Below are 10,563 nucleotides of genomic sequence, written 5' to 3'. Positions count from 1 at the left end.
CAGTGATCAGGAAAAAGAGGAGAGGGAAGAGGAAGAGATGGTACCCAAGGAGAACCCCTTTTTCAAGCTGCGCTCTTCAACAAATGGACTTAAAGTGGAGCAGGACATCCGCGAGGCTCAAGAGAGGGAGAAGGAACTTCACAAGCAGAGGATCAGTCTGTATGGGGGCACTGAAAAACCTGGGGGGGTAGGAGGAGGAGGAGGAGGAGAGAGGCCACTCAGCACAGAAGTAAAGAGTAACACGTTGTCTCCTACTTCAATAAATGGACTGGCTGTTCCTGACTTACCTTGCTCATCATCTAGAGGGGGAACTAGACCCCCAGCAGGTTAGTGAAGTGCTGGGTGTCTAGATAAGAGCTAGAAATGTGTGTGTGTGTGTGCAGGCTATGATTGATTCTGCTTGCACCCACACAGGCAGTGTGTTTGTATGGGGGTATGTGTATAATTTTATTTTTATTTTTTTTGTTTTTATATCTGTGGTGAGATGATGAAAACCCCCTGAAACAGCCCGGCGAGCATATTATTTTATTTTTCTCATGGTCAGTGGAAAACCTCAAGACGGCTTCCGAAATCAGTGTTAGCTGTTATGAGCAATAATTTTGCACCGGAGACCATAAGCTGGCCGACAACAAAATAAAAGTCTGTAACTCCACAATAAATAAAGCATCTAGTCTGTCAGATTAATTGCAAAAGCTGAGGTGAAGAAAAAGTCCTGAGTCATAGCTCGACACTTTATTGTGTCAGCAAGAAAGGGGCAGGTTGGTAGAGTCCAATTTTGGGATGAAGCGTTCAAAAAGTTCATGCAAGCTGTTGTTTTTTTAGTTCTTATGGTGAGAAAGATTTAGTGTTAAGTCTTATTACAACATGATCAAATGTAAGATATAGTGCTGCTAATACAGCCTGCTGAGAGGAAAGGTTATTAATGTGCATTGATGTGTTTGTTCAACTTTGCAGCCATTATGTGCATTAACTGTACAGCAGTTACTCCCAACTAGTGGTACTTATACCCCAGAGATTTTGTCTGCAGGTGCCAGGGGTTACATGGGAAGATTGCAGAGTAATTTGTATTACCACACAGACATATAGATATGTATAGCGTTAGGTATTACAATTTGAGTAAACATAGAGAGCCAGATGTTGAGTCTGCCGTTACTGCAAGGTGCTGTTGAGTATGTGAAAGCTAATAAGCCAGCGAGCAGAGAGGGACATTTAGCGGACCTGTTAGATAAAAGCATTGGACAATTAGTTGTAACCAATACAGTAGCTAAACAAAAACGAATAAAAAGCGTCTAATCGAAAGTGTAGCACAAATGCAAACTTGTGTAAAATAACCTAAACGTTAACAATTAAATGGTGTGAAACAATATCAGCTTTTCTATAATTAAGTGTTAGTTAACATCCAGTTTAAAGTTGATTTAAATGATCATATTTAAACATGATGAGTGGTGTGAATGAAGAGGTGCTTGAGTTCATCTGGCAGGGTTGAGAGGGATTATCAGACAATAGACTGTACAATATGTATGAGTGCATTTTGATGGCAGACAGGGTTGCTAATGTGTGTTATGTGACTTATTGAATGTCAGTGTCACCAGTCATCAAAGGCGAAAGAGGGCATGGTCTCTCTGACATCATTAGTGCACCCCTTCAACTTTGCTCCAAAGTTAGGCCAAATTAAGGAACAACTTGCATGGCCACTTTCAGAGGGGTTTATTGAACTCTCACAACCTGGTCTCTCACTCACTGGGCCATCAGGATCAGATACTGACAAACAGAGGCATACTTTAGTGCAGGCATGTCAAAGTGGTCCACAGGGGGGCCGGTGTGGCTGCAGGTTTTGTTTCCAACCAAGTAGCAGCACACCAGACTTGACTCATTTAATCAACTGATCTCCGTCTTCAGACAGTTGATTGGTCAAACTGTGCTCTTGGTTGGTTGGCACAAAAACCTGCAGCCACACCGGCCCCCCTGTGGACCAGTTTGACATGCCTGCTTTAGTGGCTGAATGTGACAACCCGACAGCAGCATTTGCTGATGCTCTGGGCACTACCTAAGTATAAAGAGATAGAAAGTCCACATCGGGCAGGCAGAAGAAGAGGTGAATGATGTCACGCAAACTCTGGTCTGCCTGCTAGTTGTGCACAGTGCACATCCAAAAGTCAGCCGAGTTGTTTTAATAATAACAATAAATCTAACCATGTTCTTTGTTGCCTTAACTTAAGAAAGTAAACCAAATAATGATTTATTTTAACAAATGTTCTAAATTTATTTTGAAAGGAGACTGTATGCATTTAAGGAGCAGAATTTTTTTAGAAGCGATGATCCACATAACAAGCACATATTGGCACGCTGTCCCTGAAAGTCCAAAACTGATTCAGGAGGGTACCTGGTGCATCATATTTTGGCTTGACAAGCCTCTGACTAAGCGTTGGTATTTAATGTTGAGAGTGAGAATGTGTTGAGTTTCACCTCAAGATATCTGCATGAAATGGATTCTGTGGATACTCACGAGTTCCTCTAAACTAGAGAAGCCTTGTTTCCTCCTTGTTTTGCTCCTTACAATCAATGTACACCTTCAAATGAAAGCTGGCAATTTGTCTTTTTAAGGAAAAGGACAACCAGCTTATTTGAAGAACAATGAGTCATGATGAACATGTACATAATACATTTAAACAGGATTGTTGTGGATCTCAAAATGTTAACAGATAATCAGTAAAAGTAATTAGTAGTTTTAACTGTAAAATAACAAAGTATATCAGTATTTGACTCCTAAATATGGACATGGACACATATGGACATCTATTAAAACTTCACTTAATAGCCTGGGCTATGCTTAAACTACTAAAATCAACTGGCTTAGATATGGGACAGGCTTTTACTTCCTTTACCTCCACACAAAACTGTTCTGCTCTGTAAAAGATGGGAAATACAACCAAACTGTTTAGTTAAACCTCTTTGTTCTTTGATTCTTATGGTGTCAGTAAAATGAACTGAATGATTTTGAACTGAATTATAGAGAATCTTACTAAGCTAGCCATGTGTGTAGCATGTCCATATTGACAATTGACTATTTTTGTCCTCAATCTAAGCAGCTAACTAATATTAGCTCCAGCAGGTAGCCAAAGAACTTCTATAAAAAATGAACTGCATGGTAACCAGACTGTCTAATTGAGACAGGCCTTTGTTTGTCAAAATGTGCAGCCACACTGGGCTAGTAAAAGGGAGCAGGCCTTTAATGGGGCGGGCTAATATAAGTTTTATGCTAGTTTTTGATATACGACAACAGCATAATAGAATTCCTGAAATTCCGTTATGGGTTTTAGTTTTGTGTGCCACCCCATGATTTTCACTACTAATAACTGCACCACAGTTGAATGAGCACATTTGGGACATAATGGGCGGTGTTCATGAAGTGGTGCTTGAGTTCCTCTGGCAGGGCTGAGGGGGCACATCAGACAACAGACTTCTGCACAGTATGATTGTGTGCATTGTGTTAGTAGGAAGGGTTGCCAAGGTTTTTTTTATGGTGACTATACATGAATGACAGTGTCGTCAGTCATCATAGCTTTAACAACTGTGTGACGATCAGGGTGTGCTACTACAGGACATGAATGACCATGAGTCAGTGCGGGGAAACAATCATGTATTGTTTTACAGATAATGCAACCTTTTTCATATTCCTCCTTCATTTCCAGTGCCTACATTTTGTTTCTCTTTCACCAAGTTCATGTTCAATCAAACACATTTCTTTCCCGTAAGTCCCTCTGCATCTCTCTCTTCTGCTTCATGTTCACTCTTAATCTGATTCAACGAGGCTTTATTGCTTACAGTGTGGAGCACAAACAAAATCACAGGAATATTCTGCCTCATTATTACGCTGCTCTTATTCCACTTACTCTTTCTCTTGCAGCACACCAGTCAGTTGGCAAGATGTGCGTGTGGCCCCCAGCCCAGGCTGAAGACGAGAGGATAAACTGTCCAGAGGTGAGGTAGCATTACCAGGTCATCCTATTGCAATGACATTTATACATTAAAATTTCCTTTATGTGACTCCTTGTTATGAATTTCTGAAAATTTGATAATAAACGAAACCAGGCCTCATAGTGATATTAATTTAGTATTTTTGCTCTTTAAAATGAACACACTACCCCTGCCTATCTGGTACACTTGGTATGGGACATGTAAATGTAGGCAAATTACTTTGCTGAGTCTCCCTCAAATGCAGCTTAAAAGGATATCAAGTTCCACAACAATAAAGCTTTATCAACCCATTGAAACCTGAGCAAGTTTGCAGCAACCAGCAACTTAAGAAATGGCTCTAAAAGTGCAAGAAATTATTTAAAAATGTGCAAGAAAGTTACTTGAAAATAAGCAAAAAATAAAAAAGGGAAAAAAGGGACATTTCCCCCCTCATTTTTTGATAATAACCAATAATCCTCCTGTGCAAATTTTCAGATCATTTTCTTGTCATCTTTTACTCTTTTTTTTCACAGTTTGCGTGACATTTCTTGCGAAGTTGATCATTATGTTTCTCCCATGTTTTTGAAAGAAATAAACCAATTTTCTCAGGTTTCAGAGGTTTACATGCTCGTGAAAGGCTTCTGAATGCAGGACGAGAAAACTGATGATCATCCAGGTGTTCAAGGGTTAACTGAGAGTTCATGTATGAATTGCAGTGTCACTTTAGAGGTTCAGTGATTCTCTCAGCAGTATGAATATGAACGCATGTTTAAAACTGCACCGGATTGTAAAGGGTCCCATGAAGAAAGGCTCTTGGGAGGATGTCAGCATCTCGTTTGCACCAAATATGGGCCACAAACATCTGATAACATACTGAACACACAGTAAGGAGCTTATCTTTATAGATAAGGGAAGAAGGCAAACAGCCCCGAGACAGAGAGGGAGGGGGAGTCTGTAGTGTGTGTGTGTGTGTGTGTGTGTGTGTGTGTGTGTGTGTGTCTGTGTGTGTGTGTGTGGGCAGGAGTGTGTGTGTGTGTGTGTGTGGGTGGGTGGGTGTGTGTTTGTGTGTGCAGTCAATAGTGGAAAAACGAGGCAAGTCAATCGACAATCCGACTGATTTCCGTTACCTGCCTTGTGGGTCTTGCATCTCTTTGAAACTGCGATATCTCAGATTAGAGTCGAGTGCTGCTCCGTGGCCTTAGCTGTTTAATTCAGTTTGCCATTGATATGCCGGGTTTTAGCTGCACGCTTCAGTTTGACGTTGGCATTAGCAACATTTTGCTCTCTTTCCTCTCCCTGCCTCATGCATCTCGCCCTCTCTCTCTCTCTTTGTCTCTCTGCCGGTTGGTTATCAGCTCTCTGCACCGACCTGGTTCCTGATTAGAGTTCAGGAGCAAACGGAGGATTGCAGGAGAAATTGGCCTCAGTTGTTGACTGAGTCACACCAAACACGGCTTTGGATCACAGTTGCATTAACCTCCCTCTGACTTATGGAGCTAATGATGCTCATCCAAAGAGATGTCCTCTAGAGGAAATCATTTCTTTTTTTTATCTTTTTGCTCCTTTTTTCTCCTGTGCTGGCTTATTGATCTCATCTCCTGCTCCCACTCATCTGATGTTTCTACTCCCTAATTCTCTTTCTTTTTCTGCTCCCACTTGAAATGCAACATTCGGTCGGCTTTTGCCTTGCAATCACCACTTACTCCTGCTGTCCCGTCTTGTCACACAGAGTCCCAGGACCCCTAGACTCAAGAGCCCTCTGGTGCAACGCTGGGAGTCTGGTCAAATCAATGGACACAACATAGACGACGACTGAGCAGACTTTGACAGAGCACAGCGAAAGAGGAATGAAGGTTAACCGAAAGACTGTGAGATAAAAAGGAAAGCAGCGTAAGAAAAGTGGGAGCAGAGGAGGGAGTGAATGTGAGGCGAGAAAGAGGTCAGGGATTGAGGCTACAAATGGGGTCAGGAGGATTGGGAGCAAGGAAAAGGATTGGCGTTGGACTGAAAAACCTGAGGAGTTACTTCAGCAAGGTGGAGAGAAAAAGTGGATAAGCACTTGGCCTGTTTCTGACGCTGGAAAACTCTGAGACTAATGAATGTAAAAAAAGCAAAAAGATAATAATAGCACTGCTGCACTGGAGAAAAAAATGTAAAATTTAGCATGAATGGGATTTTCAGATTTAAATGAAATTCTTAACAGTTGGATTTTTTAATGAGTCTATCATTGTTGATGAAAATTGAGTGATTTAGCATCTAGCTAGACAAACAATGCCATCGCCTATTTTAGGCCTTTAAAAGGCATAGTTCAGATTTTTATAGGGTAGTTTTCTATAGACAGTATATTACATACAGCAGATGTCAGTCGTTATGCCCCCAGTTTAGAAAAAGCAGGCTTAAGTCTGACACTGAAGCTAAGCAATGAAATGCTGTAGATAGGTCATAAACAAAGCATATTTTAGGCACTCAAAAATGTCCAATTTAAATAATAATAATGATATTTGTTAAAATGTATGCTATATTTAGAAGATTTTCACTGCCTTCCCTTACTGCCAGACAGTGATTTCCAAAAGAAAAAGTTTGTGTTATTTTGCTCCGTTCAAAGCCAGGCTTCATTGAGAAAAACATTAACATCGCTGAACACAGGAGCTGCTGATCTACAGCTGCCTCAGGCTGGTCGTTGTCTTGTGTTATTGTGTGACTCTAGTGTATAAAGCAGTTAGTTCATATTCACCAAAGTCACACAGTAACATGAACAAACTAACTGATCAAAGCTGCGGCAGACCAGACCCAGCTCCTGTGTTCAGTGGGCTGATTTTTAGATGGGACTTTTTTGAACTGGATAAAATAGGCTTTGTTGCTGGCCCCCATCCACAGTAGTAGATTGCTTAGTCTCTGTTTCAAAGTCCAGCCTGTTTCCCCAAACTGGGGGCGTGCTGACAGTCATCTACCGTATGCAATATGCTGACTATAAAGAACCCCATACAACCCCACTTAAAAAAAAAATCGGAGCTATCTCTTTAATGACACTGAGTTACTAGTTTAATACACCTGTACAATCTAATGCAATCCTATGCAATAGCCATGCAATAAATCCTTCCTTTGTGTAGCCTAGCCTGTTCAGTTTTTATTGACACTGTATAAGAGAGTTGTTGATTCAACTCAATGGTTCTTTCAAAGGTTGTAGTCGATGTCAGAGTTGTATTTGACTGCATTATAATGAAATAGCATTTACATATGAAGGGAAAGAAAGTTGTAAACACCTCTCAGCACAATGGAGTCCAGTGCTACACTAACACTCACTAAAACATGACCTGCTCCACAAAGAAAAATCATTTCTGCGTTTTTGTGTTTGTTCACATTGTTGAGGTGTTTCTTGTACAGTGGTAACTCAGTGTATATAGGCCAGTGATCTGAAGTATTGCACCAGTGGTAATCCGTGAAAGGCTCATTCTTTTGTTATTTTTCATGCATCACCACAGAGAGATGGATTATAGTGCAATAAAGCACCTTCTTTAAGAAGTGCAATCTGGATTTCAGAGCAGGATGATACAACTTAATACAAACCTGATGCTTAAATAATAGCTGCTCTGTTGCCTGTAACATTTTTCAAATAATGCCTTAAGAAGGTATTTTGGCACGAAACGTCATATACATAATTAAGGGTGTTTCTTTTAGTCTCCTTTATTTTTATTTTTTTTACTTTTTTATTTTTTGTACCTGGCTGAAGCAGAAATAATGTAACAGCCTCTGGAGGTACCTGATCTACCAGGTGAGCTACTAGGTGACACTTCCTCCATGTCTTTCAAGGACCCATTATAAAAGTTTTTTTTCTTGCCCTACTTGCCTGTCATTTTTCAAACATATCAAATCCAAACTCTATTCAAACATAATTTCAGCCAGTGGCATACATGGAGGGGGAGAAGGAACGTGGTAAGGAAATAAAAATCTGTATGCTATATGATGGTAAACAAAACTCTGTCACATATCAATGCATAATAACAAAATTCTATGACTTTAATTGGCTTGGAAAACGTGATTTTGAAATTACCATAACTTGTCCTGATTTTCCATGTCCACAAACACAGCTTTCATTTTGATCTCACCTACACATCTGCAAATTTTCATGAGCCAGGAGCGTAAAGTGAGATGGAGTGGGGTGGGGCCCAAAATTTTTCCATAGGCCACAGACTGACAGACTGTGGTCTGGCAGAGTAATAAAAATGACTTCTTTGGTAAGTTGCGCTTTAAGGTGTCCACAGGACCACATTTTGCCCTGATCACACACACACATACATACACACACACACACACAAGCTCACAAGCTGACAACAGACAGGTCATGACAGCTGAAAATAAATGCTATATAAGTAATGCTATATATGTCCATGATGCTCTGTTGGTCAAAGAGAAAATGTGTCACCATGGATACAACTTTGGAAGACGATGGAGGCTTTGCTAGAATTAGGCAGCATAATTGCCACAGTGGACCTCTGTGTGTGTGTGTGTGTGTGTGTGTGTTAGTAGGTGAGATCAGCAGACCATGCTTTAGTGACCTTCCAATCTCCTGTGAATAATTCATTGCCTCATTCTGACTGGACGCAGCCCAGTGACATTGCCAGTACATTATTATGGTGGAGCTGAAACAACTTAGGTGCTCAAAATTATTAATAAGCTTCATTCCTCACCAGGCAACTTCCCTAATATTGCCACATTGTCAGGTCTAATGCAAAATCATCAGCAGTCTTGGTATCACAGCAGGTGATGCAACACAGAGTATGGTTTCTGTCGTGTTTCATAGGAATAATGTAAGAGTCAAAGATCAAAGATTATTATTTTTTATGCTCAGACAATCAAACCTGCCAGCTCATACAGGCTGGCCAAAGTGTACTTTCCAAGCTATCTCTCTCTGATATCTCATCTGGCTGCTTTTCAGTTGTGGTGACCCAAAAATAAACTTGCACACCTGTCTATCTCCTGCTCAGCTCCAGACTCATTTCCATGATATTTCATTATCAACGCCCTCCAAAGTCCTGCTGGCACAAAGTCATCGAAGCAGCATTGTGTGAGACAGTCAGTGTTCAGAGGATTAGCCGCTGCTCTTGTGAAGCCTCTTTGTCAAGAGGACAAAAGTATGAGAGGAAGTGAAGAGGATGTGCGTGCGTGTGTGTGTCCGTGTGTGTATTTGTGTCATTTTTAAATTTATTGTAATGTGTATGATATGTGAGTGCATGTGGTGTGCACTCAAATGAGTGCATGTTCATTGTGTGCATGTGTATAGAATTTAACTCTCCTTCGCAGTGGTGGAATGTGACCAAGTGCATTCACTCAAGTACTCTAATTAAGTATAATTTTAATATACTTGTACATGCTTGAGTGCTGCCATTTTCTGTTATTTTTACCTCCCAACTTTTTGTAGACATATGGTTGTGAAAACTTATTGCATTCCTTGAAATGAGAGCTCAAATTAAACCCACACAAAAATTCATGCATTATTCATTTATAACTAAAAACTTTAGCATATGTATATATTAATTGTATTCAGTCAGGCTGTTCACATGGATGTTCCTTCATATACCTATGAGAAGTAATGCACCAGAATTTGTACATAACGCACATAATCAGGAAGACAGTGACCACATGACCCATGTGCTGGCAGGACTAAAAAAGGAAGAAGTATAAAGAGTGAATGTCTACATAAGAGGTAGGTTGGTGTGGTGGATGGGTCAAACAAACACAGGACTTTACCCCCAGAAGAACGGTGTTTGTGTCCTTTGTAAACAAAGTGAACTTTGAATTATTTTACAGTACATTGTTACCATGTTTCTTTTCCTAAACCTAACTTTACTTTCTTGAACCTAATCTACACAACTTTATGTTAAGTAAGTAACTTGATGATGCCCAACCATGCTTCTTTTTCCTTAACCTAACTTAAATACTTAATTTCCCTAAGACTAACTTATGTGACTTTACCTTGCGAAATCTAATCCACATAGCTTAAGTACATTATGTTCTTAATAGGGTGATGCCGAGCCATGTTTCTTTTCCTAAATGCAACCTAAGTAACTGTCACAGCCTGCTCAGCCTCTCTCCTGCTGCTGTTGGATTTTGTCCACTTACCCCACCCTTACCTCTCTCTCCACCTGGCCAACCCCCCCATCAGCCTCATCACCTCCACCTGGTGCTCCCAGCTGTTCTTCATCTCCAATCAATCTGGTATTCAAGCAGCCTCACTCCATTGTTGGCCTGTTTTCCTGGTTCCGACTTGGTTCGCCTCAGACCACCGCTCCTCATCTCTGACCCAGTAAACCTAACAGCCTTCTGTCTCCGACCACGAGTTTTGCCTGTGCACTTCCTGGTTCTCGTCTGCCTGTGCTGTGCGGTGTTCTACTGCTTCGGCTCCTTCGAGAAAGATCGCCATTCTTCCGGCCGTCTTCAGAGCCTCCTACTGAGCGAAATCTCCATGTGAGTGTCGTTGGTGTTTATTGTACTGATGGTACATCAATTCCTCGCCTGTCCACAATCCCGCTGCCTGTTCCTACTGGATTCGTCTGCTCCGCTGCTGTGCCTACCTGACGCCAACTCTGCTTCCTCCTTGACCACAAG

The 10,563-nt window shown here is 41.0% G+C and overlaps 1 long non-coding RNA gene across 1 annotated transcript; it reads left to right on the top strand.

Annotated features, from left to right (window-relative positions):
• Positions 1-240: 240 nt before the first annotated feature.
• LOC121941670 lies at positions 241-6,095 on the top strand. The gene is made up of 3 exons (XR_006105768.1): positions 241-326; positions 3,908-3,981; positions 5,687-6,095. It is a non-coding gene; the product is annotated as an uncharacterized LOC121941670 (long non-coding RNA).
• Positions 6,096-10,563: the final 4,468 nt, after the last annotated feature.

The sequence above is a fragment of the Plectropomus leopardus genome, chromosome 4 (assembly GCF_008729295.1).
Source record: "Plectropomus leopardus isolate mb chromosome 4, YSFRI_Pleo_2.0, whole genome shotgun sequence".
In the NCBI taxonomy this organism is placed as follows: Eukaryota; Metazoa; Chordata; class Actinopteri; order Perciformes; family Serranidae; genus Plectropomus; species Plectropomus leopardus.
This window is presented reverse-complemented; position numbering and strand designations above follow the sequence as displayed.